Source organism: Cebidichthys violaceus, unplaced genomic scaffold (assembly GCF_023349555.1).
Source record: "Cebidichthys violaceus isolate CVI_PGR_0920_01 unplaced genomic scaffold, fCebVio1.0.p SCAF_43, whole genome shotgun sequence".
NCBI lineage: Eukaryota > Metazoa > Chordata > Actinopteri > Perciformes > Stichaeidae > Cebidichthys > Cebidichthys violaceus.
In genome coordinates, this window is record NW_027176628.1 from 158489 (window position 1) to 167602 (window position 9114).

General features: G+C 42.1%; 1 long non-coding RNA gene across 1 annotated transcript; it reads right to left on the reverse strand.

The window, feature by feature from the left end:
• Positions 1-1918: 1918 nt before the first annotated feature.
• Positions 1919-4404, reverse strand: LOC137886296 (uncharacterized). Its single transcript, XR_011104964.1, has 3 exons — positions 4242-4404; positions 2044-2083; positions 1919-1932 (listed from the first exon to the last, which is right to left on the reverse strand). It is a non-coding gene; the product is annotated as an uncharacterized lncRNA (long non-coding RNA).
• Between the last annotated feature and the right edge of the window lie 4710 nt (positions 4405-9114).

The following is a 9114-nucleotide window of genomic DNA, read 5'->3' on the forward strand; positions in this document are numbered from 1 at the left end:
CACCTCTGGTGATTGTTGGTCAAATTCAGTGTTTTCATAATAACAGGCGGCAACCTCTGTTAGCTTCATGTGTTAAAGCTGCAGTCTCTCTAGTGTCCACCAGGGGGCGACTCCTCTGGTTGTATAGAAGTCTAGTCTAAAATGACTCTACTTCTCTCTTGATTTATTCCCTCAGTAAACATTGTAAACATGAGTTTATGGTCTCAATCTCTAGTTTCAAGTCTTCTTCACTACAGCATGATGTTCATTTAGTACATTATGGAACATTTAGGGCGTGGCTAGTTTATGATTGACGGGTTGCTACCACGGTGTTTTCCGGTCTGGGATTTCGTGTTTTCGTCTATGAAAGTGTGTTTTCACTTCATGGAAGTTAATTGTAACAATGTGGTCGCCTTCAAAATGTCTTATTTAGCTTTTGGTTGTAGCTTAGCTCAACCTTCTCGTGTCACTTCCGGTTGCAAAAGTAATAACATGTCGACGGTCAAAAAACAAGATGGCGACGCACCAAAAAACCAAGACGACGACAGTCAAAGACCAAGAAGGCTGTGACCAAAATGCCGAACTTGATGCTTCAAAACTACAACTACGCCAACTTCCCATACACAATCTACGGTTGATACAGATACAAGAGGTTTCTGTGAAATGAAACTTGATTTTATGACTTTTACTGAAAAATAAAGCATAATTTCCTTGATTTTAGATCTTCTGCTGACACAAACTTTGACCCTAAAGCTGATTTGGTTGGTTGGCCTTATTGAGCAAACGTAAACAGTATGGAAGGAAGCTCTACTAATAGGGAGTGTTGCAGGTTTATTGAGTTATCTGGATAACTCAATACGTAAAATGTTCCAGATTCAAGGGTTTCATTCATCTTTACCTTTTGTATGATGCTCTTAAAATAAAACATTTTAATATTGTCCAATCATCACCGAGTCTCGCCCCAGTGTTCTATGTATGATCGATCTGTTTCATGGGAGTCGTTCGGGTAGTTTTCCACCTCCACCGTTAGAAATATGTCCGTTGTGTGAATGAGGTCAATGACGGCGGCATTGATGTGACATCAACAGACGACAGCGTAAAAAACGTGTCACATGCCGAGAAAATGTAAATGCAGCGAGCGTCTGTAGAAGCTCTCTCGCATTGTGCTTTTCTCAACCATGTGATTCAAAAACCTCACTCAGTCAGAAAGAAAACAAAGTCACCCTTAACTTGGACGTGTTTGACCGACAGCTGCGTGTTAGTGAGCCAGAAGATAAAAACCTACGCCTTCGGTTTTGTTAAGACGAGTAAATATTAAACATTTAATGATGCTAAGTCATCTTTAATGCAACCGAAGGTAAATAAAACAACGAGGCTGACGTGTTCAACTGAGATCCTGACGCGTTTAAACTTTCATCACCTTCTTTAAATCACAATAACTTATTACAGTTCCAGCCCTGACTCAAATAAAACCTGTGCAGATGTTAGCGCTTCCTGTATGAAGAGCGGGCGTCGCCGTCAAAACACTTCAAATTAAAGGGTGAAATCAGGCAGCTGAGGAATTAGTGCAGTGGAGAAAAAGATCTCAAACATGGGATTGATTCAGTCGTCTTTACCTTCCTCCTCTTCGGGTTTTTGGAAGAACACGGCGTGAGGTGGAACAGAAACACATACAAACACGACGTCATTTCACAATTACATTCAAATACTTTTTACATTTTAGAAAAGTCAAACTCAGTTTGTATAAAAACATTTATATGTGACATGCTTTTACAATATTTATTTCCAAATGCATACAGAATACATATTTTTTACATTTATATTAGCTGCACATTTGAGGCCATTATTACATATTCATGTGATCATTTTAAATAAAGCAACTTAGCTTGTCTATTTCGTTGATTTATGATATAAGTCAAAGTGAGCGGTTGTCACTTACCCTCGAGCTGATCCCTGAAACGTGAGACATTCACAAATCAATCAAACATGAGAGCACAGTTTGTTCTTTTTTAACACAATTGAAACTAATGAAAGTGACATCGGCGTGTTGTCGTTGACACTTACAGTTCCTCGGTGTCGGACATGTTGACAGCAGACTTCACGCCTGATGGAGAGAACAAAGAGCCTCTGTTATAACAGCGTTTGAGAGTTTGATCCCCATTGAAACATCTGTCCTGCTGCATAAACACCAACATAATATATATATATATATATATATATATGTATATATATATATATTATTAAACTAGAAATCTGTTTGATGAAAGGTCTATTCACAAACATGAACGCACTTATTCGCTTTCTTGCCAAGAGTTAGACGAGAAGATTGATACCACTCATGTTTGTGCAGTAAATGTGAAGCTACAACCAGGAGACGCTTAGCTTAGCTTAGCTTAGCATAGCTTAGCATAAAGAAAGGGGGGAAACAGTTAGCCTTGCTCAACAAAAATGTGCCTTCTAGCACCTCTAAAGCTAAAACTTGACTTTATATATTTCAAATAGTAACATTTGTGATACGTCAGACAAAGACAATCCGTCCAAACTGATTCTGATCTGCGTTGAACTATGACCTCTTTCACGGAATTCAACACCAGCTTTCCAGTTGCTAAAGAAACGCCAAACTCCAGTCCTATTCTGGGGAAATACCACTCTAATCCACCCAAGGTCTCGCTGACTGAGTGAAGCATCACTCCCAAGTCCAAAGAGGGACGAGGAGCAGCTCTGCTGGAGACAGCGTGGTTGGATTCCTGCTCTCTGTATATTCTATACATCATATTTGATATATATATATATAGTAAATATATATACATATATTTAAAGTGTCTTTGGATGACTCCTTCACACTTAGCGGCGAGCACAGCTGCAGGGGACTCGGAGGATTAGCTCTGGATCAGATTTCTACCCATCAGCTGAGGAACGGTGTCCAAATAGCTGCTTTAATCCCCCGGCTCAGTCCGGCGGGAGGATCCTCGGCGCTCGAGCGGCCAATCGGCATCCGCCTCGCGCCAAAAACCAGCTCTTTGATCGACTCGCGGCCGACAGCGGGCCCCGGCGCATACCGACACTTCGGCGCGCCGCATATTTAGTGGACGCATCACTTCACTTCTTCAGTGTGAGAACAACGATTGAAATGCCAAAGATGAATTTATAGACCGATCCATGGGTCTGCTGAGAGATGTTCGTTCTGCGTCTGACAGCAAACTTACGTATCGTCACTATCCCAAAACCTCAGAGATGCCGCCTTTGTTTTCAAGTCCACTGTGACGGCTATGTGGGCGGGGTGGTTAAAGTTTAAAGGTTAACAAACCGACAAGAGGTTACAGAGGCAAATCTTCCACTTTCTGTTATTTAGACATTACTAAAGGAGAAAGAAGAGATGGTAGTCATTCTGAAGGAGAGGACCAATTTAAACTAAGCATCCGACGATGAAGCTGCTCGTGATAAGACGAGATAAGTTCACATTTACACAAACAGAAAGACAAAACCACTCGACAGCTTCCAATCAAAACAACGTCATAAATACAACTTCTCAGGCACTCAAAGAAATCGGCATTACTTCGAGGCATAAGAGCAGATAATCACGAGCAGCTGTGATTTTGGTGCCGCGTATGTCTACATCCAGGACGAAAATATCTAAGAAGCAGATGTGTGTGTAAATGTATTGAAGATTTAAAGAAAGTGATTCTGGCGCGTGCCGGTAAAAGCAAATGAATGAGATGAAAAAACGTGAATCCATTCATAGCTGCGATTGACAGCTTCACAGCTGAACACCTCGACATCCCATAACGTGGAGGTGCAAACTGCTCCAACTTCACAGAGCGTTTGGCAGTAAATCACACCGCTTTTGATTGCTTGAATAGCTCCACTCTGCCACTTTTGTGAGAGAAAGGTACACAAACACACGCTTCGGTTACATAAAGTGACATTTTTATGAACCCGTTAAAATCAATCTGGACTTGGGGGGGGAAACTGGAGTCCTGCTCTCGAGGCCGACTGTTTACCATCTCAAACATAAACTACACATGTTCGACATGCGGACGCGTCGTCGTCTATTTCAAACCCACCCTCCTGAGGTTACGGCCCCCGACAGACGACCATCTGAGGGGGTTTCTCTTACAAACACACCTGAGGCTCTTTTCCCTTCACAAAAACCCCCCAATGAAAACAATCTACAACCAGCTGATTTTGGCTTTAGAAAGGAGAGAAACACAAAGTGAGGTGACATGTGGTTTAGAAGGGAGAGATCAGGTCAGTCGTCTTACCTCAGAGAGGAAGAGAAGCTCCTCGGACGATGGGGATGAAGGTCTGTCAGAATCAGGAGGGCTCCGCTCAGAGAATAAGTCCTTGTGTTATAGTGATACTTGAGCTCATCAGGCCCTTATTGGCTGTGGGATGAGAGTGTGTGTTGTATGTTAATGTGTGGAAGAGATGGGGAGGGGGGGGATGGGAGGCAGGCATGACCCTGGAGAAGGAGATGGGTGAAATACTGCGGATGGAAGAGGAGGGCTCAGGTTTAGGAAAGGAGCAGCTGAGAAGCTTCTGTTGCTAAATTTACGGTGATAGAAGGTTGTGTGTGTGTGTGTGTGTGTGTGTGTGTGTGGGAGGGGAGGGGGGGGTTACACATCAGCTTGGCATCCAGACAATGGAGGGAAAGTGTATGTGTGTGTGAGTGTGTGTGTCAGACACTTCATCAACCAGTCAGTCAATCAGTCAGTGCAGAGTAACAGCGTAATTGAACAATAATAGAACTGGGACTGTAAACAGGATTCTCACCGTCAATCAGTTGATTTGACCCTAACCCTGGAACAATGTAAATACACTATTAAGTGGTAAATACAATATATATATATATATATATATATATATATATATATATATATATATATATATATATATATAGATATTTGTGCTGTAGTTGTAGATTGCGGCTTCACAGCTAAGCCCGGTTATAACGGGACGATGTTCCAGATGGAGTGGAGACTTGTCTCTAAGACGATGAAGAAGTGAGGAGGACAAAGACTCACGTCTCTTCTCTTTCTCCTTTTCACTGACATGTAGAGTACAAATGTTCCTAATATCATTTGTCTTACAAAGTCAGCGGTTTAAATGATTGAGGACAAGTAATAAACTTCAGCACTATTGTATTGTATATTCATTCTTGTGTTTTCTACTTTTTGTTGGGGAATTAAACTTAAATTGTATTACCCTTTGTAAATAAACGGGGACATAAAATTACCGTAAAACCCAGTGATCTACTATTGCATACTGTATTCCAATATACGATAAGATACTGTTAAAATAAACTACAGTAGTTGCTCTGTAAAATAACAGTAAATTACTGGCGTCTGCTGCCAGTATTTTACCGTTATTTTACGGTGACATCGTTTAGAGTGCAGAGCTTCAGGGAGGTTTTACTTCACTTCAGCAGAGCGCTTTGCTACCAGACTGTGAGGGTGTATAGACTTCCACAGCAGACGTCAGAATTATGGCTAAACGAAGGAAAGACAAATCACCTCAGAGTGGTGGGATCAAGTTACACATCAAAAACATCATCTTGCTGTGTTGTTGGGTCCCAGAATCCATAATGCACATTTGAGATGATTAATTGAGATTCAAGGCTCTTGGGAGCTACAATATATTGGCCAAACGTTTAAGAGATGGAGGGAACATGTTGCTAATAGTTTAGCTTTAGCCTTCTGCTAGCGGCTGAGCTCCTGCAGAATGCTAAAGTTTTCTTCGTACTTGCGGGTGGCGCCGTGGTGCGAGGCCTCTGCAGATGGCGTGGAAGCTCAAAGGCGTTTAAGTTCGACGTGCTGTTTGTTGCATTATTCTCTGAAATGCCAGAGGGCGGACAAATAAAATGTACCATGAGGAATCAAAAAGTCAATGAGTGTAACCGACAAAACATCATAAACCAACCACCACAATGCCGAGGAGGAATTGTAATTACCTGTAAACTCATTTCTGATATACATGGACTACTTTATTGCATTTATAGAAGCCCTGTAAAGAAAGAAGTCAAGTGTGAAATGCATTATAAAGAAACAAAGGTTGAATATCTTGTAAAACAATTTGATTTGTCTGCAAAATATGTACTCAAATGTTAATATTTATATAAGACCTCTTGTTTCTAAAGCATCTAAAAATTGTCCGTCTTTGTAAAATCCTATTTTCTGTCACCAGTGTAGCGTCAAAGCACGGATGGAATTAGCAAGCTAACTAGCAAAACAGCTGGCTACTTTGCTAGCTTGCTAATTCCGCCGTGCTTTCATCCAACACACGGTTACAGAAAACGATCCGAACAAAGACGTCACTCTTCTGTCGGTAGCAATGGGCGATATTCAACGAGTTGTGAGCGAGAACGAAGGAATGTGATCGGTTGACACTAGTCAGCTGGTGGCCACGAATGAATGGAGCAGCTGATGATGAAATGCAAGCTAACGCTAATGCTATGCTGCCATCCCATCACTGCACAACACCAGTGAAAGTAGAAAACTAGTCAGCTAATTCATCTGGAGTTACGTCCTCATCACTACTACTCTCAGACTGAGCTAAAAGGAGAGCGAATATTGTACCCAGATTCTTCAGGTGGCCAGAAACATGACCTCTAATGGATGCTAATGTTGCTAATGTTGCTAATGCGAACGCACTATATGCCGTAACAACACTGTAAGATGGTGGTTGTTTGTCTTTCAGCTCGTTTTAGCTAGAGGCCGACTAAAACAGCTTTAAAGATTCTGAGCATTTCAACTGTTTGGTACAAAGGAGATTTAGATTGCATAACAAAAAGTGCTTAAAAACTTCTTTTAATCAATAGTGCAAGAGGAAGTCTTAATTAAGTACGTCCCAAACTTTCACAACAGTCCTTATCTATGACTCGGGAGAAGAACAAACGTGTGAGTAAGTAAACAATAAGTAAACCAGCCATTTACGAGAGATTTATGTTTAATAAATCATAACTTTGTTTGTTATGAAAACATAAACACATGCTAAATACTTTAGAAATGAGACCAAAAGAATCCGTTAAGGTAATTGTCTCTCATTCTTTTCATTTCCTTTCATCAGTAAAACTACTTGAATGTACGCTAGTCTCACCTGTCAAAACAATACGAACATTCACGCTCCCTCTTGTGGTTTAAATGTGTACTGCAAAGATGAATTTTAAAGAAAAGATTATGGAGGATATTTATTTGGAGTCTCAAATAAAATGACCATTGATTGTATATAAGAATATGACCGTATATAAGAAGTGGACGTAGTCGTTGTGACATCAACCATTGGTTTTTGGATGTTTTGAAGCCTCCAGTTCAGCATTTTGGTCGTCGCCATCTTATTTTTTTGCAACCAGTGAACAGGAAGTGACAATATTTGGACTGAGGAGGAGTGACGTAGAGACGCCGTGTACGTCTCTGGTAGAGACCTGTCAATCACCGTGTAGCCCCGCCCCTAAAGCATCCCCTGCTTTATGGTCTGTTTGACTCTAAATGGAGCATAATGTACTAAATGAACATCATGCTGTATTGAAGAAGACTGTAAACTAGAGATTGAGACCATAAACTCATGTTTACAATGTTTACTGAGGGAATAAATCAAGAGAGAAGTAGAGTCATTTTAGACTAGACTTCTATACAACCAGAAGAGTCGCCCCCTGGTGGACACTAGAGAGAATGCAGCTTTAACACATGAAGCATTGGATTCGCTTTTTAGAACCGGAAGGTTGCTGCCAGGTCCTGACCCAGTCTTTGGGGAATAACTGGTTTAGAGGAGGGGCCACTGAGTGGAGTGCGGCTTTAGTGCAACAACACTGTGATCTGTGATCTCCAGGGGTTTTTGAGCAACTGCATGAAGCCAGCAAGAGATTTATAGTTATTTACCGTTCAAACACAAATTACGAAATACACAAAACTATGCCCCACGGTTAAATATAGTCAAAATACTGCCTATCTGCAGCTGAACCTTGGAGGGCCCCCGTGTGGCTCCGCTGCTGTAGTTAATGGAGTACATGACTTGCTTAAAAGGCAGATCGGCACCTACTCCATCATCAGAGGAAGTAAAAGTGTCACGAGGTAAAGTGACACTTGATTTACAGAAGAGAGAAACTCCCCATTTTGTTGCATCTTCGCCATACTAATGTGGCCTCAAAGTCAATAAATAAACAGGAAGCGTGTCACATATTCTACACTTTATTTCCAAATCATTCTTTTCTTTTTAGATCTTCGTCAAATAAACCTTGAGAGACTTTTTGTAAATGGAGCTTCGTCACAGTTTTTGAAATGTCTTCAAAAAAGCCACCAAGAGTGATTATTCCCACTGAACTAAAGGCTTAGGTTTGATGTTGTAATGGTGAACAACACCTGGGTTGGGTTACAACAACTATGAACCCTTGTTGGTGTCGGCTCGTGTCCTGCTCACATACTGGATTTGTCCCTGTTGGACGACCATCTTCCCCCTCAGGTGGAGGTGTCCGCCGGCCGCCTGTATGGGCTGCACCTCAGCCATCTCAGGTGGCCTGGAAACCCCCGTCTGGCCCCCCTGCAACACACTCAGACTCACACTCACACACACACACATACACACACACACACACACACACACACACACACGCACGCACACTGAAGGCGAACGGTTTTATTTTTGGAGTGGCCACGAGCACGGTGGCTCGCTCCCCAAGGCTTCAGTTCACTTCAGGATGAGTGGCCCTGTGGCACTCTGAGCCGGGATTAACAAGCAGAGAGCAGTTTGTCCCCCCCGACAGCCGCTCGCCCCGAAGGTAAACCAGTCAAACTCAAAGTGTGTCTGTTGATTGACCAGCTGGTGGTACTGCAGAGTGGCCGCTGGCTCGGGGCGCTAACCTGCATAGAATGTGATCGATGCGTGTGAGCACGGTCTGAAATCTCCAACGCATGATGCACAGCAGACGCTGCTATCTGTGAGACTAGGAGCTTGCAAAGCAGGTTTTTTTTAACATGTTTCTGCACAATTCTGCGCCATCGACAGAGATTAACGAACCCTGCACGCCGGCCCGTTGATTGTTATTCTTTTCTTGGCCTTAGAATCCACTTTTTTTTCGTTGAAAGTAAATTGTCTGTCTTGCATTCTGTCCGGCAAAACACGAGCAACACCTGTTTTCCACTT